The sequence below is a fragment of the Lissotriton helveticus genome, chromosome 9 (assembly GCF_964261635.1).
Source record: "Lissotriton helveticus chromosome 9, aLisHel1.1, whole genome shotgun sequence".
In the NCBI taxonomy this organism is placed as follows: domain Eukaryota; kingdom Metazoa; phylum Chordata; class Amphibia; order Caudata; family Salamandridae; genus Lissotriton; species Lissotriton helveticus.
In genome coordinates this window covers 540042942-540068684 of record NC_136070.1, presented here as the reverse complement: position 1 = coordinate 540068684, position 25743 = coordinate 540042942, and positions in this window count along the sequence as shown.

Here is a 25743-nt window from a genome sequence, read left to right as displayed (position 1 = left end):
AAGAAGGGAATGAGGAAATGGTCAGACCAGTCAACACGGATGGGTGAAGCAGAGGTAATCTGGTCTGATTTGGATATCACAAGGTCCAGAATTGAGCCCTTGGCGTGTGTAATTTCCGTGCAGTGTTGGGCAAGATCGTTAGCTGAGAGAAAGGTTGCAAGCTTGTTGGCAGCCGAGTCTTCCACGGAGCCCCAGTGGAGATTGAAATCACCTAGGAAGATCTGCTTGTCGCTTTGTGAATATTGGTCACTAATGAAGTCGATGAATTCCTCTATGAAGGAAGAGCAATTACCAGGTGGGTGGTAGATGATATGGAACCTGAAGGGTGAGCCATGCTGAACTTGGAGTTCTAGGGTAAGGCAGGCTTCTTGGAGAAGTGTGGCTCACCGGTTAGAAGCGGCAGACCCTGAAGCAGTGGTCGGCCCGGGACCAGGGTTCAATTCCCGATGCGGCAGGGTCTTGGGTCAATGTCCGCGGACTCGATAATTCTCACTTAGGTGCCTACGCTAACCATGGGTCCCACTCTGCAACTCTGGGCAATAGCTTGCTTAATCTCCACAACGGCCCCAGCAACACCGGGGATGCCTGGCTTCACCTTGGGGTGCCCTCTCACAGGGAAAGCCAGGACGGGTTCCCCAGTGGTATACAGCGCCAGGACACCACGTAACGAGGTAACAGTGCGCTTTACAAGTATACATACATTACATTACATTACATTCAAAGGTGCGAAAGAGGGTGGTGGGATAGGTTTTGATTTGGAGGGCGTTTCTGTAGATAATCGCAACACCTCCCCGATCTTGCCTTTTCTGTCGTTTCTGAGGATAGAGTAGTCAGTAGGTAACAGTGAGAAAGAGCATGTCAAGATTGTGGTGAGTGATAGTGTCAGAGATTTCCAGTTTGTGTTTGGTTGCAGATCTGCAGTTATGGAGCAAACAGTGCAGCTCTGACGCAACTGTTTTGGTGATGTGAGTGTCTGGACTGATGAGGGGGATAGTGACTGATTGTGGTTGAAAGAGTAAGACTTCAGTCTTTTCTGCATGTAATTTAAGGCAGTTGTTATCCATCCAATCATGGACCGCCGTCATGCAATCATGAAATCTACTTCCTGTATCAGTATAGTTTTTTCCTATGGAGACAACAATTTGAGTGTCATCGGCATAGGAAGTAAGCTAGAAACCAAAACTTCTTATTAGATCTGCTAATGGGGAAACATAAATGTTAAAAAGGGTGGGACTCAACGAAGATCCCTGCGGGACTACACATAGAAGGGTGTGCAGTAAAATTCTCCAACTTTACTATTTGCTCTTGGTCCTTTAAGTATGATTTTAACAAATTCCAGGCCTGACCTATGACCCCACAGGCTGTTAGTCGACTTAGCAGTAGTTCATGATTTACCCTGTCAAAAGCCGCCGAGAGATGGGTGTGGTATTTATCTCTGGCAATGCTACCCCCCCACTCATATTATGGGTTCCAATTTCCTTTTGTTGGGTTCTATGGCAAGTCACACGCTAATACTGCACATTTGGAGAACATTGTGCAGCTAGACCTTGAAAATAATTATGGGATATGTAAAATCTAGAAAGTGTGTTCTGTTCCTCCCACAGTTCTGATAGGAAATGGGGCATTGTTTTGACGTGCAGTGATACACTGCAATGTGTAAATCAGTGGTTCTCAACTTTTTGACTTCTCGGGACCCCCACTTAATCATTACTGGAATCCATGTCCCTCACTGAAACACATTTTTGGAATCTGGGGACTTCCCACTGAGTCATTTTTGTAAGCCGGGGACCCCTGCCTAAGCATTGTTGATGATTTGAACCGCAAAACAATACACTAAAAATCCAGAAAAAAGCATTGATCAAACAAATACACAAATGATGAAACATTTTATTTCATTCTCAAACACATATACATTTTTAAAAAATCTAAATTTTAATTTTAATAGAAAGGTTTTGAGCTTTTCTTAATACAATTGAGGCCACTCATTGCCAGACTATAATCTGTTTGATGCACCCGCGCTGCTCCCACAAACCAATCTGAGGATACTAATTTAATTTTTGGCCTCCAATTTCACATTCCTTCACATTTACAGTACATTTAAACATTTTCAACTGTATATTTAGCTTTATATTTATATACACTTTATAGTAAACTGTTAATATTATTTAATTTTCGAAGTAGTTGCGGCCCCCCGAGGAGGCTTCACGGACAACCCAGTGGTCACCGGACAACAGGATGGAAACCACTGTTCTAAATGCTCTGTGTGCCAAGGTTGCCTTTGGAGTTTGCCTTTCCTTTTCAAGGTGGGGAGACTGACATTATGTCAGTTTATGCAATGTGTTGATTTTGCTTTCAATTGTAACAAATGGCAGTGTACTGTAAATTCTTGCTTGTTTTATATTTGCTCTCCATACAGTGCCAAGTACAAAAGGCAAAAAAGGAGCACTATATTGGCTACCGATCAATCGAACCACTGGGTTGGGCGAGAAGGAGGCACAACACTACTACACCTGCACCAAGCTTTCAGCGGAGGAAGGGACATGTCAAACTGACTTTGTCCAACGTCTGTAGTTCCAAGCATGATTTGGTCATGATTCTGCTGCACAAATAAAGGTCCAAAATCCAGCCAGTCAAAGTCAGGTATATATACTTTTTTACAGTACCTAAAGTATTGTACAGAACTCTCCCATCTTCTCCCTAGGGATTAGAACATAGCCTCTTGCTGTTTAATACTTTCACCATTCAGCTGGGTAAGCTGAGCTCCTTTACCACTGCCAAATACATCAGTTTAGATAATGTGGTGATGTGCCTTGGGGATTACTGCTGCACAGGAGGTGTTATACAGCTTTGGGTGACTTCTTGGCACTTATGAGTCCAATTGACGTTCCAAGGATGCTTCGAGGATGTTTGCTAGTCACTGGTGAGGTCATGGGCTCTAGCCCTATACTCTACTTTAGTTAGGGTAATTTTAAAGCATGACCGTCAAAGCACTCTATGTAGCAAAGTGAATGTATAACCAAGCATGGTTTACATAGCAAAATATTATGCATGTTTCAGCACACACAGGAATAGGTATTTAACTAAACATAGCAACATGGCACAATTGCGTGGTCCTATTTTTCCACAGGATGGGGCAGAGTGTTAATGGAGTGTCTGGGCCACTCACATCATCTGACACTATCCAGATGTTTGAATGCAGGAGGCGCACACAGCCGTCATTACCCACTTCCCTTGTCACATATGACATACATATTATGCATTTTATGAATATGACTCGTTGGTATAATTACTTACTGTCATTTAATCCTCTGTCTCATACTTTGCATGCATAGGGAACATTGGGGCATATGTACAAGGAAATGGTGCGGCACTGGGGCAAATTTTGCAGCACTGCATCATTTTGAAAGCGCAGGGATGTGCCTTGCTTACAAGAATGCATGCCCCCTTGTGTTTTCCCTTGCGCTGGTGCTAAAAATAGCAGTCTAGCACCAACACAGGCACCCTTGCACCATAATGTAAGGTTGCCTGCATTACAGGGATGATTTTTTATGTGCAGGAATGTGTCCCTTTCTGCATATAAACAATCAATAATGGTGATTTGCTACTTCTATGTGTGCTGCAGAAAGCAGCACACATAGAAGTAGCAAATCACCATTATTTAACCCCATCGTCGCGGGGCTAATTCCCCCGTGGCGGGGGGGGGGGGGGGGTGGTGCGCGGCACCGCGGTGCTGACGATGAGCTGAGATTGTCATGCAGCACGGTGGCCGTGTGCTGATGACGAGCTGAGCTCGTCATGGCCACGCCCGCTCAATGGAAAGCCCATCACAGCGGGGTAATTATCCCCGCGTGGGCGTTCCGCGGAGGCCATGACGAGCTGAGCTCGTCACCAGCACACGGCCACTGTGCTGCATGACGAGCTGAGCTCGTCATCAGCATGCAAGGTGTTAAGGAATGTTTTTGTGCAGAATGGGACAAAAACAATCATTAATGGTGTTTTGCTCTTTCTATATGTTGCGCACACATAGAAAAACCAAAAACAAGGAGAAATAAAAGTATTTCTCCTCGTTTCGCCAATCTAACACCTGCTTTTCCATGGCTTAAGTTTTTTAGCGCTGCCTCAGATTTACACATCCTTGTAAATCTGGGGCAGCGTCAAAAAGCAATGGGTGTTGCTGTGGAACGGTCACAGCAACACCCAATGTACGCCTGATAGAAATGGGATTTCTGGTTGGCTAGGGCTTGCGCCACAGCCAGACAGAAACCACCACGCTAGTCAGGGCAAGGGAGTTATATGCTGAAGATAACCCCTGCTCACCCCCTTGGTAGCTTGGCACAAGCAGTCAGGCTTATCCCAGAGGCAATGTGTAAAGCGTTTGCACAACACACACACACACAGCAGCAACCCACTAGGCACGCCACAAAAGGAACTCCACACAAGGGTATATCAAAAATAGCCTTTGTATTATCACAATACATTAGAATAGTAATCACACAATATACACTGTGCCAACTGGCACTAGGCAATATTTACAGGGGATTAGATACACCTGATAGGGCCAACCGGGCCACTGTCAGAACCATCACAAGCACAAATAATAAATGTAGAACACAACCAGTAATTCATGGCAAACACTGTACTCAGCATCATATCCTGCACCATAAATCATATTATGCAATCAACATCAAATTAGGCGTGAAATACATTCTGCGCCAACCTCATAAGCATAAACACATTATACCCTAACCTCACCAGCATAAACACATTATGCCCTAACCTCATAAGCCTAAACGCATTAGACAATAACCTTACAGGCATAAACACATTATGCAATAAACCTCACCAGCATAAATACATTATGCAGTAACCTCATAAGCATAAATCTCATATTAGGGAATAACCTCCTAAACATAAATACTAGAGGCATAAATTACAGTGCATAAATCACATTTCATAGCACCACATAAATCAAATTAGAGCCTGGCGCCCTACAAACCTCACACAGTTCCCCAGACCAACTGGCCTTCTCAGAGGGCTCAAATGCCCTGTGTCCCAAATGACAGGACGGCTGACAATGCAGCAGAATCCAGGTGCACAATTGCATTTGGGCAGAGGAGTGCATCTCACTCCTATCTCATTCAACATGCCCCCAAAGAAATGTTGGATTAAACATTGCAGCTGCCGCTAATTGTCGTGCAGCTGTAAATCAAATATAGGCCCTAGCACGACAGGGCCCCTCCTGTCCCACTCAGGGACTTCCTAGAGCCAAGGTGCGCAAAACGTTGCAGTTGCCCGCTACGGCGGCCCAACTGGGAATACAGAACAAGGGACCCTGGCACGACCTGGTGCTTTGGTGCCCTCAGGAGTACACACTGGGACTCTACAATGAAACTGTGGCCAAGGCTGCAGCTGCCCACTACGGCAGTGCAACTGTGAATAAGCAACGAGAGCCTGTTCTGGGGCTCTGTAAACAAAATGTCCCCCAAAGTTGGAGCAGCCCGCTCTCTGGCAAGACCACTCAGGTACCGGCAATGTGCCTTGACTGGCACCCACAAGGACTCTCTGCGCGTCTGCTCCTCTCTGCGCTGGTGCGCCCGGTGCCGACCTCGGCACTGCCAATGGCCAAGGGCAGCCCCCACTCCTTGGGGACTCTCTGTACTGGGAGACCTGGAGGCTCAAGTTGAATGCCTCCTCCCCCTCTCTCAGCATGCAGGGCTCTCTACAGACATGGGAGCCATGCCGACGATCCAGGGCCAGCTCGCCTGCCTTCCACGGCACCGGGCCTCCCCTCACTTCTCCCGGGCCTCCTCCTGGGACCCGGGACTTCTGCCCGGAGCTCTTGGAGGCAGGGTAGGCTCCCGTCCTCCTACACACCTACAACCAAGCTTCCCCTTGCTTCCGGCCATACTTCCTTCGGCAGGCCCCGCCCACAGTCAGGCACGGGTGCCTGACTTCCTGTTTTCCACGCTCTCCTCTCGGCAGCTCGGGCCGCGGTGGTGACTTCCCTCTTTGTCTGCAACACGAGGTGGGCACCCGCTTTAAAGAAATAAATAATGCGGGGTGGGCACCTGCAAAAAGGCACCATAATGCGGGGTGGGCACCCGCCATTTACATACACATAAAGCGGGGTGGGCTTCCGCTCGGCAGACACAATGTGGGGTGGGAACCTGCTCACTCCCAGCAATCCGGGGGAATCCCAACGCTGGGTATTCCCTCAGGAGCGAAGTGCAGCTTGAAGATGTGAAGCTCCAGCGCTCTTCTCTCATAGGGAAATTGAAATATAGCGCTCACCAGGTGCTAGGAGCCACAGCTCCTCAGCAAAAGTCCCGAGAGATCAAGGAGGCAAGGCTGGGCCCAGGGAGGCAAGCCCTCATGGCAATTCCTCCTGGGCCCCAGCTGCAGCACGCCCCAGCAAGGTCAGGAACAGCACACCAGCACAGAACAAGTTCATGGGGTCACAGCCCCTATATTTATATTAGGCATTCCTCTGTCTGCAGTGTAGGGTTTGGGGGAACCAGATGTAACTGGTTCCTGGGGGATTTGGAGCACTTTGTTTTCCAAGCTCCTCTTCCCCTTTGTCAGGTGGGGGCAATGTGATCAGACACACCACGGAAGGCGGAGCCAGAAGTGTCCAGGATAGGCACAGATCTATTTAGGGTATGGGGATTACTCCGCCCACTACTCCCAATGCAGATGTCCCATTCAGCCTGGTGTTGACTCACCTTGCCCCTCCTGGAGCCACACACACCTCCCAGCCCCTGTCACTCACAAGCCAGACATGCAATTCACATCAGGCAGGCAGACACATAGCACACAGAAATGCCAACTTCTTAAAAGTGGAATTCATAAAATAGTCATAATAAATCTATGCACACCATTGTGCAGCATTTATTATTACAATTCCATACATACTGAACTCAAACACGCTGCTCCTCCCATATCAGGAATTACCACTGACATACTGATCAGGGAATCCCCAATGCATTCCTATGGGAGGGCAGGCCAATCTTACCAAATATACACAGAGAGCACACGCACTTTACACTGGACAGCAGGGCTAAAGTGTCCAGAGGCCTAAAACCACCAACACCATGCCAGAAATAAGGTGGGGAGAAAAGCAAAAAGTTTAGGGATGACCATGCAAAAAGGGCCAAGTCCAACAACGCCACTTTCATGCCTTAACGCCGCTTTCTAAATACGGCGCATGGCATTGTACCAACAGAACATCAAAAAAAGTGACACTCTGGTCATACAATCCTCTTGTACAGTGTGTGCTTCATTTGAGACTTCATAAATGAAGACCATGTTTAGTGGAGCAGATGGCCTTGAGACCCCAATGCATGATTAGTCGCGTTTTACAAGAACACTGATTGATTGAGTGATGTCTCACTTTTCATAGTTTGGAGTTGTTGTAGCTGTAGGGGAGAGGTGTGGCGCCGCGGCCAGGGCGACTGACGCTGGAATCTGGGGATCAGGGTTCGATCCCTGGCTCCGGCGGCAGATTAGCCCAGCACCATGTGACTCTGGGCAATAGCTCGCTTAATCTTCCCGACGGCCCCCAGCGCCTAGAGACCCTTACGGGTGATTGTGCGCTTTACAAATGTGGACTTTTTTTGGAGGTCATCTATCAATAGTTTTTGGTTTCGGCTCCTTGCAGTGTCCTTGGACAACCATCCTATGATCACAATGGCATTTAACCTGCCCCTGTTCTGGGGCTTGTCCTTGTTTTTAGTTGTACCCCTAAGGAGAAGACTTGAGTATCTCCTGTTGCATAAAAGGAGCTATTCGTTCTGGATTTCCACTCCAGTCAGTCAGTTAGTCAGTCAAAAATAATGCTAATTTAGACCATTTGTCCTTAAACAAATAAAAACATATCAATCTTCCATAAAAACCATCTTGAGATAAATATATAAAATGCAATAAAATACCAAATTCCTTAATAATTCAGTTTTTCTGTGCTGGTTGTATTTCATCATAAAATATAATGCTTAAAAAGCTCCAATTCTATACACTCTTAAAAACTGTTTTAGCTTCAAGCATAAACCTCCCGATTGCACATGCTATAGCCAAAGAGTGCATTTTGATTAACAGGTCTACTGCCCGTGCACGAGTTTTGAGACCATATTTTAAAAAGATTGGACGTAAAAACAATTTTCTTGCAACAAGGACTTTTAGACAGTCTATGATAATTTGTGCAAAATATGACATTTTGTGCCTAGGTTGCAGGTATACTTCCCTTCCGAGTCCATCATAGCCCCTTTGATCCCATCATTAGCATAGCACAGGTTAATTCCGATTCATAACCTTAATAGTTCATTTCTAAGCCAACGGTTTGGTAGTACATCTATATACGAGAACTGTCGGTCGTTCTGCCATGAATTAGTCTGAAAACGCACAGATCTTTTGCCCTCCAAATACTGTCGATCATGATCTTGTGATATTTCTTTCCCTAATATCCTAAGTTCCCTTTTGCCTATATCAATTTGTAAAAACTCCCAGCTTCCTTTCCACCAGCAGAAGTGGATGAGAGGTGACTAGATTTTCAAACAAAAACCTGTTAATTAGGTTTTGCCACCAACAGACAAATAACAAAACTGTAACAGAGAGGCCACATGTGCCCGGACCGCCCCCCTCCACCACATTATCAAGATGTAGTTTGATTCAAAGAGAAGACTAGAATTGAAAACTGGAGGACATCCTGTAGGAGGCAAACCAACAACCTGAAGAAGCCATTTCAGAACAGGGAGTCCTAGACAAGTTAAGCTGGTCAGTATATCACACAAGCATATGTTGAGTTGAAAGATTTACGTGGAATCAACACTTGCTAACGTTTAAATGCACGTTCCTTTTTTTAGATTAGCATAATAGCCTGTGAAAACTGTAATTTGGAGTGAATTAAAGTAATATTGAGCAGTCCTATTCTAAAAAAACGATTGGTTTACTCCTGGATTTCATGTGTAAGCCAAGAGTAAGTCACAGCAAAATCTTTGTAAATCTAGCCTGCATTATACACTTTACAGTCAGATCACTACATGGAACAGAGTATCCAATGTTTCATTCATTTCTGACAAAACTTGGATTTGGAACACCCTTCGGGGCTCTGAGGGGCATTACAGACAGTTGTCTATTTAGGGGCCAATTACGATCTTGTTTAGAAAGCATACCGATCGAATCGGTCCCGCAATGCTTTCTGAACGTCTCGGATTGGGGGAGTCAGAACAAGCGATTTGGACGCATCCGTATGCATCCGGATACGATTTGGTCGGACTGCCATTGACTGTGTTCCGAACGTGAACAGGCTCCCATTGAAGAAAGGGGTGGCTGGGAAAATACACGCACCCTGTGGCGGGCACCCCAAGGTGACTGCCACACTGTGCGTGGTTGGAAGAGGGGACCCATGGTTACTCCCACGGGTCCCATTTGGAGGGCCCTAGGTGAAGGAGGGCCTGCTACGAGCCCCCCAAAACCGATTCCAACAGCCGTTTTATTCTGGGCAAAGCGAATCGGAAAGGCTGTCCGAATCGGTTATTGTACTCGCTCGCTCGGAAACCGAGTTCATAGAGCTGTACGAATAGGCTCTGGAAAGACCCGACCTGTCCGAATGCCTTTCAGAACCGATTCGGACAGCCCTTACAGTTTCTGGGCATTGTAATTGGTCGTTCGGAACAGGGAACAATTTGGTCAGAAACAAGCCTTCCGAATCGGATTCGGCAACCCTGAATCCGATTCTGAGCCCTTCCGAATTAGATCGTAATCGGCCCCGTGGTGTCATTCAGAATCCCAGCTGGAAAACACCCCCATTATACAAGGCTACCTATCCATAATCCTACCTTACTTCTCCCTTACCTAGCAAATGATTGCCTTCTTCCCAGGGTCGGAAGTCAGTAAGCTGTGTGTGTATTTTGTGTTTGATTCCTTTAGTCATTTATAAAGAGTACCATATCGGAAACTGCACACATTAAATCCAACAGAACACTGTAGCCTGGACTTAATAGAGGACCTTGCCAGATAAAACATACCAACTAGTAAAGAGGGATCATGGGATTTGTACCACCCAGGCATCATGTGTTCCAGTCCTACATTTACTCTTTATGCCTGTTTTATAAGCTAAAATTACATATTTGCACAAATTAGTTAGACCGAATGCAAGGTCAAATGACCCTGATACAAACATTTGTTCCAATAAGTGCTTCTGCACCACCTGTTCTGAGGTCTAGAATGTCTCTGAAACTGTTTTCAGTTTTAGTGCATCCTGGTATACATATTTGTATTCATAACTCATCACTAACCAAACTCTTTCGAATCATGATGGGGTCAGGCATCATAGCTTTGCTCTCTGCTGAAATATATTTTTCAACAATTCAAAAAAAGAGTCATACTCATAACACATTTTCAACTAGATTTCTTATTTAACCTCAGGAGTTTCTCATAATCCCCTTTCTGGGCTGGCTTTTGATATAACCTGTTGGAATGGCAACATGGACATCATTTAGGGGTTGCCAGTATCTATCCTTTTGAACAGTCTGATATGAATATTGTGGAATAAATTTATTACTGAACAATGTCCATATGTGTCCCGCCCCATACCTGCTTAAAAGAATTGTTTGATACTGTGGGGTATAGAAATGTGTGTCCTCTGTGCTTTGTTGGAAAACACACTGTTATCAGAACTTATTGGCCTTATCTGTACCACTGTTTTCTCCTAAACGAAACACTCAGGCCAGCCTAATACAGGCTGGAAATTTGGGTTATTGCTCAGTATCATGATTTCAGTTTTGTCCCTGTTCAGCTTAAGGCAGCAGCTGGCCATCAATCTTGCTACCTTCTCCATATGTGGCCCCAGGTGTATAGATTGAGGCCTGTGCTCGGGTACAAAGCAGAACAGTAACTGAATGTCCTCAGCATATGAAACTATCAATACCATGAAGGACTTAACATTTCTGTCAGAGGGCACGTGTACAGATTAAAGAGCGTAGGATTGAACGCTAGGTCCTGTGTCACTCCACATTTCAGAGAGAATGTGTCAGAGAAATAGGATTTATCGAGCATCCAAAAGGTCCTGTCTTTAAGAAATGAGTTAAGCCATTGTAAGGAATTCCAGCATTATTGATTCTCCTAATAAGAATACCATGGCCTACTGTATCGAATGCAGGACTGAGATCAAGGAGAATTCTTTTTTTTACAGAGTTTTATATAGCACGAACTTGACCCGAATCGGGTATCAGAGCGCTTTACATAGCACCAGTTGCATTACATGAGACCCAGTCATTAGGTTTCGACCTGGCGAAGGCACGCAGTGCCCCGCCCAGGGCGAAATCTTTTGAGTTACAGTATGGATGTTCGGACAGCCTCTGTTTCCCATTGGCTAGCTCCATAAATGGACGCTAGCCATTGGCAAACAGAGGCGTCCGTCATCCCGCGAGGCGACTCGTGGGCGTTCCTGGGATGTTTTTCTCATCCTGCCCCTTCTGACAACGTCATGCGGCTGTGGGCGTGTGTTTTTGTTTTTTTGGGCCGCCTTTCATTTTGTCATTTGCCCGACCTCTGGTGAGTGCTTGCTGCTGTCCTGCCTTCCTCCGTGTCCCCCCTCCCGCCGCCCCCCCTCCCGCTCTCTGTGTGCCCGTCCCCCCTCCCGCTCTCCGTGTGCCCGTCCCTGCTCCGATTCTTTGTTGAAAATGAATTTTGGAGCTTTCGTCAGACGTCTTATAAAAAGCAGTGGATGGCCATACAAACATGTTAACCAGATTTCACTATACTCTCTTAATGTTATGTTTATTGCCCTATAGTTAGGCGCTTTGGTGCAGTTGCATCAGTAGTGACTAGAGGTCACACACCAGCACAAGAGAAGTGTGCGAGGCAGCAGTACAAAGCTCTGCGAATATATGTCCCGATCGCAGCAGTAACACCGGACACTGCTCCTAGAGGTCCCTTTTACCCAACGTTGGCTTTGAGTGTACAAGTCTGCTACACAACAAGCTGCTCCTGGAGGTCCCGTCAACAGCGCTATGCACAGGACTGCAACACCACACGCTTCTCCTAGAGGTCCCCTCACCGGCTCCAGCGCTGTGTATTATTTATTTATCCAATTTTATATAGCGCGGACTTTACCCATGTCAGAGCGCTTTACAATATAGCCAAGTATGTTACTAGAGGAGATTTACAAAGTTACAGGATACAAACAGAATAGTTGAAGAAATGACATAAAATAAGAGGTGGCACTCACAACTGAAACACCACATACTGCTCATAGAGGCCCCCTTCACGGGCTCCAGCGCTGTGTACAAGAATTAAACTCCACACGCTGCTCCTATAGGCCTCCTTCACGGGCTCCAGCGCTATGTACAAGACTGCAACACTACACGCTGCTCCTAGAGGTCCCCATAACTGGCTTCGGCGCTGTGCACAAGAATGAAACACCACACGCTGCTCCTAGAGGTCCCCATAACTGGCTTCAGCGCTATGTATAGGACATCAATACCACATGCTGCTCCTAGAACCCCCATAACTGGCTTCAGCGCTATGTACACGAATGAAACACCACACACTGCTCCTAAAGTTTCCCATAACTGACTTCAGTGCTATGTACAAGACTGCAACACCACACACTGCCCCTAGAGGTCCCCATAACTGGCTTCTGCACTATGTACAAGAATGAAACACCACACGCTGCTCCCAGAGGTCCCCTCCCCGGCGCTATATACAAGACTGCAACACCCCACGCTGCCCCAAGAGGTCCCCATAACTGGCTTCAGCGCTATATACAAGACTGCAACACCACATGCTGCTCCTAGAGGCCCCATAACTGGCTTCGGCGCTATATACAAGACTGCTACACACACGCTGCTCCTAGAGGTCCCGTCACCAGCGCTATGTACAAGACTGCAACAACACGCACTGCTCCTAGGTCCCCTCACCAGCTTCAGCGCTATATACAAGACTGCAACACCGCACACTGCTCCTAAAGGTCCCCTTCCTGGCTATAGCGCTATATACAAGACTGCAACACCACTTGCTGTCCCAGAGGTCCCCATAACTGGCTTCAGAGCTATTTACAAGAATGAAACACCACACACTGCTACTAGAGGCCTCCTTCACCGGCTGCAGCGCTATGTACAAGAATGAAACGCCACACGCTGCTCCTAGAGGTCCCCATAACTGGCTTCAGTGCTATGTGCAAGAATGAAACACCACACGCTGCGCCTAGAGATCCCCTCACCTGCTTCAGCGCTGTGTACAAGAATGAAACACCACACGCTGCTCCTAGAGGTCCCCATAACTGGCTTCAGCGCTATGTACAGGACGGCAACACCACACGCTGCTCCTAGAGGCCCCCATAACTGGCTTCAGTGCTATGTACAATATTTAAACCCCATACGCTGCTCCTAGAGGTCCCCATAACTGGCTTCAGCACTGTGTACAAGACTGCAACATCACACGCTGCGCCTAGAGGTCCCCTCACCTGCTTCAGCGCTGTGTACAAGAATGAAACACCACACGCTGCTCCTAGAGGTCCCCATAACTGGCTTCAGCGCTATGTACAGGACGGCAACAACACACACTGCTCCTAGGTCCCCTCACCAGCTTCAGCGCTATATACAAGACTGCAACACCGCACACTGCTCCTAAAGGTCCCCTTCCTGGCTATAGCGCTATATACAAGACTGCAACACCACTTGCTGTCCCAGAGGTCCCCATAACTGGCTTCAGAGCTATTTACAAGAATGAAACACCACACACTGCTACTAGAGGCCTCCTTCACCGGCTGCAGCACTATGTACAAGAATGAAACGCCACACGCTGCTCCTAGAGGTCCCCATAACTGGCTTCAGTGCTATGTGCAAGAATGAAACACCACACGCTGCACCTAGAGGTCCCCTCACCTGCTTCAGCGCTGTGTACAAGAATGAAACACCACACGCTGCTCCTGGAGGTCCCCATAACTGGCTTCAGCGCTATGTACAGGACGGCAACACCACACGCTGCTCCTAGAGGCCCCCATAACTGGCTTCAGTGCTATGTACAATATTTAAACCCCACACGCTGCTCCTAGAGGTCCCCATAACTGGCTTCAGCGCTGTGTACAAGACTGCAACACCACACGCTGCTCCTAGAGGTCCCCTCCCCGGCTTCAGTGCTACATACAAGACTGCAACACCATACGCTGCTCCTCGAGGCCCCCTTCACCGGCTCCAGCGCTATGTACAAGAATGAAACACCACACGCTGCCCCTAGAGGTCCCCATAACTGGCTTCAGCGCTATGTACAAGAATGAAACACCACACGCTGCCCCTAGAGGTCCCCAAGACCGGCTTCAGTGCTGTGCACAAGACTGCTACACCAGACGCTGTTCCTAGAAGTCCCGTCACCAGCACTATGTACAAGACTCCAGCGCTATGTACAAGAATGAAACACCACACGCTACTCCTAGAGACCCCCATAACTGGCTTTGGCGCTGTGCATAAGACTGCAACACCACATGCTGCTCCTAGAGGTCCCCATAACTGGCTTCAGAGCTATGTACAAGACGACAACACCACACGCTGCTCCTAGAGGTCCCCATAACTGACTAAAGCGCTATGTACAAGAATGAAACACCACACACTGCTCCTAGAGGCCCGCTTCACCGGTTCCAGCGCTATGTACAAAACTGCTACACCACACGCTGCTCCTAGCTAGAGGGCCCCTCACCGGCTTCAGCACTGCTTAAAAGAATGAAACACCACACGCTGCTCCCAGAGGTCCTCATAACTGGCTTCAGTGCTATGTACAAGACTGTGCTAGAGTGCAGGGTGCATAGGGAGTGCAGAGTGCATAGGGAGTGCAGAGCGCATAGGGAGTGCAGAGTGCATAGGGAGTGCAGAGTGCAGAGTGTATAGGGAGTGCAGAGTGCAGAGTGCATAGGGAGTACAGAGTGCATAGGGAGTGCAGAGTGCATAGGGAGTGCAGAGTGCATAGGGAGTGCAGAGTGCATAGGGAGTGCAGAGTGCATAGGGAGTGCAGAGTGTATAGGGAGTGCAGAGTGCATAGGGAGTGCAGAGTGCAGAGTGCATAGGGAGTGCAGAGTGCATAGGGAGTGCAGAGTGCATAGGGAGTGCAGAGTGCAGAGTGCATAGGGAGTGCAGAGTGCATAGGGAGTGCAGAGTGCATAGGGAGTGCAGAGTGCATAGGGAGTGCAGAGTGCATAGGGAGTGCAGAGTGCAGAGTGCATAGGGAGTGCAGAGTGCAGAGTGCATAGGGAGTGCAGAGTGCATAGGGAGTGCAGAGTGCATAGGGAGTGCAGAGTGCAGCGTGCATAGGGAGTGCAGAGTGCATAGAAAGTGCAGAGTGCAGAGTGCATAGGGAGTGCAGAGTGCATAGGGAGTGCAGAGTGCATAGGGAGTGCAGAGTGCATAGGGAGTGCATAGGGAGTGCAGAGTGGATAGGGAGTGCAGAGTGCATAGGGAGTGCAGAGTGCATAGGGAGTGCAGAGTGCATAGGGAGTTCAGAGTGCAGAGTGCATAGGGAGTTCAGAGTGCAGAGTGCATAGGGAGTTCAGAGTGCATAGGGAGTTCAGAGTGCAGAGTGCATAGGGAGTTCAGAGTGCATAGGGAGTGCAGAGTGCATAGGGAGTGCAGAGTGCATAGGGAGTGCAGAGTGCATAGTGCATAGGGAGTGCAGAGTGCATAGGGAGTGCAGAGTGCAGAGTGCATAGGGAGTGCAGAGTGCCTAGGGAGTGCAGAGTGCATAGTGCATAGGGAGTGCAGAGTGCATAGGGAGTGCAGAGTGCATAGGGAGTGCAGAGTGCATAGGGAGTGCAGAGTGCATAGGGAGTGCAGGGTGCATAGGGAGTGCAGAGTGCAGAGTGCATAGGGAGTGCAGAGTGCAGAGTGCATAGGGAATGCAGAGTGCAAAGTGCATAGGGAGTGCAGAGTGCAGAGTGAGTAGGGAGTGCTAGGGAGTGCTAGAGTGCAGAGTGCATAGGGAGTGCAGAGTGCATAGGGAGTGCAGAGTGCATAGGGAGTGCAGAGTGCAGAGTGCATAGGGAGTGCAGAGTGCAGGGTGCATAGGGAGTGCAGAGTGCATAGGGAGTGCAGAGTGCATAGGGAGTGCAGAGTGCATAGGGAGTGCAGAGTGCATAGGGAGTGCAGAGTGCATAGGGAGTGCAGAGTGCAGAGTGCATAGGGAGTGCAGAGTGCATAGGGAGTGCAGAGTGCAGAGTGCATAGGGAGTGCAGAGTGCAGAGTGCATAGGGAGTGCAGAGTGCAGAGTGCATAGGGATGTGCAGAGTGCAGAGTGCATAGGGAGTGCAGAGTGCATAGGGAGTGCAGAGTGCAGCGTGCATAGGGAGTGCAGAGTGCATAGAAAGTGCAGAGTGCAGAGTGCATAGGGAGTGCAGAGTGCATAGGGAGTGCAGAGTGCATAGGGAGTGCAGAGTGCATAGGGAGTGCATAGGGAGTGCAGAGTGCATAGGGAGTGCAGAGTGCATAGGGAGTGCAGAGTGCATAGGGAGTGCAGAGTGCATAGGGAGTGCTGAGTGCAGAGTGCATAGGGAGTTCAGAGTGCAGAGTGCATAGGGAGTTCAGAGTGCAGAGTGCATAGGGAGTTCAGAGTGCAGAGTGCATAGGGAGTTCAGAGTGCAGAGTGCATAGGGAGTTCAGAGTGCATAGGGAGTGCAGAGTGCATAGAGAGTGCAGAGTGTATAGGGAGTGCAGAGTGCATAGGGAGTGTAGAGTGCATAGGGAGTGCAGAGTGCATAGTGCATAGGGAGTGCAGAGTGCATAGGGAGTGCAGAGTGCATAGGGAGTGCAGAGTGCAGAGTGCATAGGGAGTGCAGAGTGCTTAGGGAGTGCAGAGTGCATAGGGAGTGCAGAGTGCATAGGGAGTGCAGGGTGCATAGGGAGTGCAGAGTGCAGAGTGCATAGGGAGTGCAGAGTGCATAGGGAATACAGAGTGCAGAGTGCATAGGGAGTGCAGAGTGTGTAGGGAGTGCTAGGGAGTGCTAGAGTGCAGAGTGCATAGGGAGTGCAGAGTGCATAGGGAGTGCAGAGTGCATAGGGAGTGCAGAGTGCAGAGTGCATAGGGAGTGCAGAGTGCAGGGTGCATAGGGAGTGCAGAGTGCATAGGGAGTGCAGAGTGCATAGGGAGTGCAGAGTGCATAGGGAGTGCAGAGTGCAGAGTGCATAGGGAGTGCAGAGTGCAGAGTGCATAGGGAGTGCAGAGTGCATAGGGAGTGCAGAGTGCAGAGTGCATAGGGAGTGCATAGGGAGTGCAGAGTGCATAGGGAGTGCAGAGTGCATAGGGAGTGCAGAGTGCATAGGGAGTGCAGAGTGCAGAGTGCATAGGGAGTTCAGAGTGCAGAGTGCATAGGGAGTTCAGAGTGTAGAGTGCATAGGGAGTTCAGAGTGCAGAGTGCATAGGGAGTGCAGAGTGCATAGGGAGTGCAGAGTGCATAGGGAGTGCAGAGTGCATAGGGAGTGCAGGGTGCATAGGGAGTGCAGAGTGCAGAGTGCATAGGGAGTGCAGAGTGCATAGGGAATACAGAGTGCAGAGTGCATAGGGAGTGCAGAGTGTGTAGGGAGTGCTAGGGAGTGCTAGAGTGCAGAGTGCATAGGGAGTGCAGAGTGCATAGGGAGTGCAGAGTGCATAGGGAGTGCAGAGTGCAGAGTGAATAGGGAGTGCAGAGTGCAGGGTGCATAGGGAGTGCAGAGTGCATAGGGAGTGCAGAGTGCATAGGGAGTGCAGAGTGCATAGGGAGTGCAGAGTGCAGAGTGCATAGGGAGTGCAGAGTGCATAGGGAGTGCAGAGTGCATAGGGAGTGCAGAGTGCAGAGTGCATAGGGAGTGCATAGGGAGTGCAGAGTGCATAGGGAGTGCAGAGTGCATAGGGAGTGCAGAGTGCATAGGGAGTGCAGAGTGCATAGGGAGTGCAGAGTGCAGAGTGCATAGGGAGTGCAGAGTGCAGAGTGCATAGGGAGTGCAGAGTGCATAGGGAGTGCAGAGTGCAGAGTGCATAGGGAGTGCATAGGGAGTGCAGAGTGCATAGGGAGTGCAGAGTGCATAGTGAGTGCAGAGTGCATAGGGAGTGCAGAGTGCATAGGGAGTTCAGAGTGCAGAGTGCATAGGGAGTTCAGAGTGTAGAGTGCATAGGGAGTTCAGAGTGCAGAGTGCGTAGGGAGTTCAGAGTGCATAGGGAGTGCAGAGTGCATAGGGAGTGCAGAGTGTATAGGGAGTGCAGAGTGCATAGCGCATAGGGAGTGCAGAGTGCAGAGTGCAGAGTGCATAGGGAGTGCAGAGTGCATAGTGCATAGGGAGTGCAGAGTGCAGAGTGCATAGGGAGTGCAGAGTGCATAGGGAGTGCAGAGTGCAGAGTGCATAGGGAGTGCAGAGTGCATAGGGAGTGCAGAGTGCATAGGGAGTGCAGAGTGCAGAGTGCATAGGGAGTGCAGAGTGCATAGGGAGTGCAGGGTGCATAGGGAGTGCAGAGTGCAGAGTGCATAGGGAGTGCAGAGTGCATAGGGAATGCAGAGTGCATAGGGAGTGCAGAGTGCAGAGTGAGTAGGGAGTGCTAGGGAGTGCTAGAGTGCAGAGTGCATAGGGAGTGCAGAGTGCATAGGGAGTGCAGAGTGCATAGGGAGTGCAGAGTGCATAGGGAGTGCAGAGTGCATAGGGAGTTCAGAGTGCAGAGTGCATAGGGAGTTCAGAGTGCAGAGTTCATAGGGAGTTCAGAGTGCATAGGGAGTTCAGAGTGCATAGGGAGTGCAGAGTGCATAGGGAGTGCAGAGTGCATAGGGAGTGCAGAGTGCAGAGTGCATAGGGAGTGCAGAGTGCAGAGTGCATAGGGAGTGCAGAGTGCAGAGTGCATAGGGAGTGCAGAGTGCATAGGGAGTGCAGAGTGCATAGGGAGTGCAGAGTGCATAGGGAGTGCAGAGTGCATAGGGAGTGCAGAGTGCAGAGTGCATAGGGAGTGCAGAGTGCATAGGGAGTGCAGAGTGCAGAGTGCATAGGGAATGCAGAGTGCATAGGGAGTGCAGAGTGAGTAGGGAGTGCTAGGGAGTGCTAGAGTGCAGAGTGCAGAGGGAGTGCAGAGTGCATAGGGAGTGCAGAGTGCGGAGTGCATAGGGAGTGCAGAGTACAGAGTGCATAGGGAGTGCAGAGTGCATAGGGAGTGCATAGGGAGTGCAGAGTGCATAGGGAGTGCAGAGTGCATAGGGAGTGCAGAGTGCATAGGGAGTGCAGAGTGCATAGGGAGTGCATAGGGAGTGCAGAGTGCATAGGGAGTGCAGAGTGCATAGGGAGTGCAGAGTGCATAGGGAGTGCAGAGTGCATAGGGAGTGCAGAGTGCATAGGGAGTGCAGAGTGCATAGGGAGTGCAGAGTGAGTAGGGAGTGCTAGGGAGTGCTAGAGAGTGCAGAGTGAGTAGGGAGTGCTAGGGAGTGCTAGAGAGTGCAAAGTGAGTAGGGAGTTCTAGGGAGTGCTAGAGAGTGCAGAGTGAGTAGGGAGTGCTAGAGAGTTCAGAGTGACTGCAGAGATTAAGCTAAGGGCAATGTAAATGACAATGCCATTTATTTATCTGTTTTCAAAACCAACACATAAATACAAATTTTGTCATTTACAATGCCAATAACTCTAACTTTTCCAAAGGCGAAACCATTGCATTGTAAATGCTTGTTTTTGTTAGGCACGGGGAGGTGAAGTGATTTGCCCAGAATAGATGTTCAACGTCATTGCCGAGACTCGAACCCAGATCCCCAGAGTTGAGGTCGACTGCCCTAGCCGTTAGGCCAACTCCTCTCTCCATGAATGATGAATGATGGCAGCCGTATCTCCTTGATCCACTACCAGCTTCAGCTCCTCCACAACCGACAGAAGAGCAGTTTCTGTGCTGCAGTCGGAACCCTGTCTCGGTGGGATGCAGGACATTGCTTCCAAAAAGAAAGACAGATGCTGGTTAACATGCTTCTCTAACACTTTACCAATTCCAGGGAGCAGCGAGATAGGCCTATAATTCGCTAGCCAGAGAGGTGCCAGAATGGCTTTTTCAAAAAAGATTTTACTGCTGCATGTTTCCATGCCGGTGGTACTGAATCATTCGACAATGAATGAAAGATTCAGCAGTTCCAGCAGGACCGGGAAAATATATTCTGCACCTTAAGAGAGATTGTGGGATGGGCGGGATAAAGAGGGGATCTTTGCTAAAATAGCACTGCAAGGGTGTCAGAAGTGATGTTATGGAAATCAGAGTGACAGACCTTTACCTTCTCCTGTGCCCCCTCATTAAAAAGTTAAATCTGGTTCTCTTTCAATATCTTGGAAGGTGGAATATATATCTGTAATTTTTTTGAGAAAGAAATTCGCTCGATCATTACAGCGAGCTACAGAAGGCTTAGGTAAAGAGCTGTCAACTCTTTGACAATTTGTAATATTTCCAGAGGGGAATTGGATGTATTGTTCATTTTGGATTTATAATAAGAAACTAGGGCAGATTTCAATTTAGTTTGATATTTTGATATGGCCATGCAATAATTCAGTTCACACTGCTAATCATGTTTTCCTCCTCTTCCTCTCTAGTCTTTTACATTCTTTCTTGAGTGCCTAAAGGTTAGGGGTATGCCAAGGAGCTGATTTGCCCATAAAACTCGATTTGTAGGTATTCACCGGGATAAGTTGATCTAAGGAATGTTTAACCCAGTCAGTGATCTGTTCATCAGCTAAGATGGGGTCATTATCCAGTTCAGATGAAAAAAAGGGAGAGTTTTCCCTATTCAACCCAGAAAGGACCGGGAAATTAAACAACAAAAAAGAGAAATTTCCTTTCTGAGTATTAGAGTTCTAGATTGACATTGAAGTCTACTCTGGCCTCTAACGAACAACAGTTACCCCAAGTAGTGTATCTTAGCCACAACTAACAAAAGAGTGTATCAAAGTATTGTTTTTATTTTGATTTTTTTAAAAGGAATCAAGTATGTTCATATAGTTGTTTGCACAATACATTTAAAATCCAACATAATCACATGGAGTCATAGAAATCCTTTTGAGCACAAAAACATGTTATACAAATACATTCACAATTATTATAAAATCCATAGTTTTTAAAGTACACAAAAAAATTAATTGCTACAATTAAAAACAGTTTGTCGACGCGTTTCGGTGATTTGTCCTTTTCAGGTTCAGGTCTGGAGGCGCTGAGCAGTTTTCCATTCCTCGCTATTAAGTTTCACCCAACTATGATCCCTCCGAGTAGCTGTTAGGGAGGGGGGATATACTGCGAGGTACACAGAAAAATAGGATTCAGACCACAACACAGGTAGCGGGTCAAGGACCTTAAGATTAGGATCATTGCTAAATATAGGGTCAATGAGGGGTCCTTTTCCATGCATTGGGCCTGCCACGTTCAGCAGTAGTTGAAAAGAAGTAATATCATGAAGTAGCCCTGAGGACTGAGAGCACTTGGATCTTCAGGATAGATGTTGAAGTCCCCCAGTAAGGTGAAGTTAGGCTTATTAAATGCCAAACCTGCAATCAAACCAGGAAGAGCCTGTGAGAATTGACCACAAGGACCTGGGGATCGATATAAAAACACTCCTGAAAAAGGGAAATTTGGGGTTACGGAGATAGAAAAGGCGAGGCTCTCACAGTCAGGAAAATGTGAAGGCTATCAGATACATTTGAATTATTCCTTAAAAATAATAGCTAGTCCTCCTCCACTTTTATCCAAATGGTCCCTTTGACAAATGTAATATTCCAAGGGCAAGCCTCCAGGAGAGTAAGTAATTCTAATCTATGACGTGGTAGTGACCTACAATTGATCATGTACATATGCCAACTATTCCATCCATCCCTCACATTGCTATGAACTGAGGGCCGTGGGAGAGTAAGCAACTTTTGCAATACAGTTCAGATTTATAAAAGTCAATCGAATGGCAGCAGTTCGTATTAGGCACTCCCTGTAGAGTGCGCAATTCTTGCGAAGATTATGTAAACGTACTTGGATTAACTGGAGCAGGGTTCCTGGCCCCTGGTCCCGGTTGGGCGTGGATGGGTGCAGATGGGCTTGCCTTTGGCATGCCAGCGATGCGACCGAACCCCTGTCATCGTTTTATGCCATCAGGAAAAAGCAGCCAGAGCGCAGACCAAAATGGCATCTCTAGTAACGTGCAAAATCACCACAGTACAATTAATTCTAATGTAGGTAATAAAGTGTTCAGTAGAACATTTACAATTTTTTAAGTTTTCCAACAATTCATAGATACTTTGAATTAAAAATAATCCCCCCTGAAGAGTGAGGTGACAGTGGGCCACATTAGCTGCAAGACCGTGCCCGACTTTCATTTCATTAATCGGGAAAAAAACAGCTAGAGCGCCAACCAAAATGGCATCTCTTGTAACATGCAAATTTGAATTAAAAGCAAGGCTCTCTTGAAGAGTGCGGTGACAGTGTGCTGTCGTATGACCTGCATCAGTTCCAAAACCAGTGAAGGAATCAGAAGAGTGGAGCAGACTGCAAGAGGGCGAGGTGGGAGTAATCTGTGTGACGGAGGGCATTCCTCAACTCTCACCCTAGTTGCTGGCAGGAACAGCTTGAGCTGCCATGATCATCGTAGACCCAGTAGGGGCTGTAATGTCATGGTCATCATAGTACCAGATGTGGGCTACAGCTGTTGTGATCATTGCACCCCGAATGAAGGCTGCAACTGCTATGATCATTATTGGCTCAATCTCAGCTATGACTGATTTGACCCAGGTTGAGATGCATCACTGTTGCTACCTAAGCTGGCTTTGAATTCCTGCTGGAGCTGCAGCATCAGAAGACTGAAGCTGACTGCCCAAGGTTGCGCTTGCAGTGACCCGTGTGGCGGACGGTCTTCCTGGGCTCTTACCCCAGTTCCTGGCATGAACTTCTACAACTGCTGTGATTATTGTATGCCCAGATAGAGCCTACAACTGCTATGATCATGGTATGTCCAATCAGGGCTGCAACTGATTTGTACAGTCCATTTGTAGCTTCAACTTCCATTAGCCAAGGGGGAAGGCACACCACCTTGATTAAAACAGACAAACAGAGGGTAGATATTCAAGGAACAGGAAAGGGTTACATTTCTTCTGACATTTTGTAAGACAATGAGAGTGACTGAAGGCCAGTGAACCATTATTGGTAACCTAGGTGACTGTGAGAATTTTGACCTAGCAAGGCAAGATTTTTCATTCCATCCACTGATGCCTCAGAGACATCAGTGAGACGCCTTGAATTATTTTATGCTTGCTGGTCTTCAAAGTAAGATTGGCAGATTACAGGGTTTGCAATCAAATGTCTGTTCCTCCTAGAAGGCACTGAAGACAGAAATCCTTATAGGCTAAGAGAATCTCTCTATACAAGTTATCAGTTTATTGACTGATCTTTGGAATGTGGCATGTTATTGCTTATGAGCATCACCAAGATTTTGTGTTGTCTCCCCGTTTGGAGACTGCAAGCTGCTTCTTCAAATTCTTTGTGAAAGGAATCTGCCGGTGGCTACTATTCAGATGAGAGCTACTCAGGAACTGAGCGGCTGTCAGCTTGTCCTTGTCAGTTCATCAACTCTAGGAAAAGGATGTATGTCTGTCTCCAAGATATCATTAAGCCCTCTGTATTACACAAAAAATAATGATTTCTTGCCTCTCCAAAATGAGTGAATGAATTCCACCAAATGGCATTGGGATTTTGAGGTGTTTAACCACCCACCCATTGGTCCAATATTTCTAGAAACACCTAATAATTTCTTAAACTTCTTAAGAAAAGCAAAAGTTAGCATCTTCAGTTATGCAGATTGTAGCATCCTGCTACCAATAACCACAGACACCATTGCTTAGGATCACTGGAGCTTTATTCTATTGCATCTAGCCTGTACCCTGTCCCTACTCTAACTGCCCTCATCCTGTATTGACCCCTCCTCTTCCCCTCAGCCCACCTAGCTCCGCCCACCCCAGCTACTAGACTGTCAACTATATTACATCTCCCCCTTTCTTAACAAAATGAGCTTAATGTCTTCAGTATTCGCAATTCTTCAATCCACCACACTGGTCGGCGGACGGTCGGTTCTTCAAACCTCAGTAGTGTCGAATCAGTGGTGGGCTTGGCTTTGGTCAGTCTTTCTGTTGTCTGGATCAGGGTATTCCTGACCACGTTGCGTTTGAACTGTTTACTCTCACACTCCGCAGTCATCATGTTTCCTTCCTGCGGTGTAACGGTTGGTTCAGATGCTCGATCGTTTTCATGAGTGGATAATGTTCGGGTCCTCTTCTGAGCACCAGCATCTACTTTTACTTCCTTTCGTCTTGTCCAGTCGAGGGCAACACTGCTCTCCAATCCAGGGTCATACATACCAGACAGTACGGTGTGGCTCGATAACTTGTTCACGGCCTCGGGTTGTCTGGCGAGCTCGTGGGCTATCTGTGCATGGGCATGTTTCTCTCTTATCTGATGATCTCTCTCTGCCGACATGTCCAGTTTTCTTTGCGGAGTGGATGGCTGGTCCCTTCCCATCTGGTGACTGAGGTCCTGTGTCTCTGTTTTCTTTTTGTAGGTCCTTTGGGTCAGCCTCGCGGACCCCTTCAAGGGTGACGGTGTCTGATCTATGTCCAGATGTACTTGTGACTGACATGACAGATTGTCTTGTGACATGATAGAGTATTCAGAGTCCTTAGTGTGTGACGTGTTGCTCTTGACGTGAAGGATGTCCTTTGGTTCCATGGTGCGTTTGGGTGGTTGACGCCATGACTGTTGTCGGGACCATGACTCGGTCAACTCACGGGATTGAACAGGCGAACCCTCTGGGTCAGAGAAGTCTCTTGTCGACTTCCAGGATCGGACAGACGTGCTCTCTGAACCAGAGGAGTTCCTGGCCATAAACGTGTTTTCTAGGTCAGAGAAGTCTTTTGTCGACTTCCAGGATCGAACGGACGTGCTCTCTGAATCAGAGGAGTTCCTGGCCATACTCCTTTTGAAGCGTTCCTTTGAGGGTGTATCGGGTGCTGGATGTCTGAAATAAGTGGGCCGTGACGCGTTGTTCGGTGACTCAGGGTTGTCTTTAAAACGATTCTCCGGGCGCCTTCGTCGACTTGTCTTTGGCATTGTTTCATCCGAGAAGTTGTTCAGCAACCACGTGCTTGTTCTTTGTGTTTGCTCTTGAGATTTTCCATCTTTGCCTTTCTCACATGTCAACGACGTCTTCTCAGTTTCTTCGTTGTCCCCGGTGTCATTGATGCGTTGGTCTTTTCCTGTTAGTTGTTGGGGAGGGTCGGTTCGTCTTATGCGACCTATTTCGTCTTCACACTTACTTGGTGCTCGGATACCCATGATGTGGGTGTGATGTGTTCTCCTACTGGATGATGTTCCTTCAGACTCCTCTTCACAACTTGACGAAGAGTGTTCCTGCGCCGACTTCCAGTTTTGACCATTCGGAGCTCTCCTTCTATAGTTCGTCTTCCTTACTCTCTTGTTGTGTAGGTTGCCATTTTGTCCAGGGGTGCTATCTGTCCCACTGGACGCTCCCCCCTCGTCAGACTTTGAATGACATCCTGAGGGTGAAGAACTCCTTGAGGTTGTCCTTTGACTGATTGACTTGGAGTATTTCTTGTCACTGTGTCTCTCCCGTTGGCCAGACTTTGGATGATACCCTGAGAGTGAAGAACTCCTTGAGGTTGTCCTTTGACTGGACTCAGAGTACTCCTTGTCATTGTGTCTTTCCCATTGTCTTTTCATTGGTCTGCCTTCCCTCTCTCTATTTTT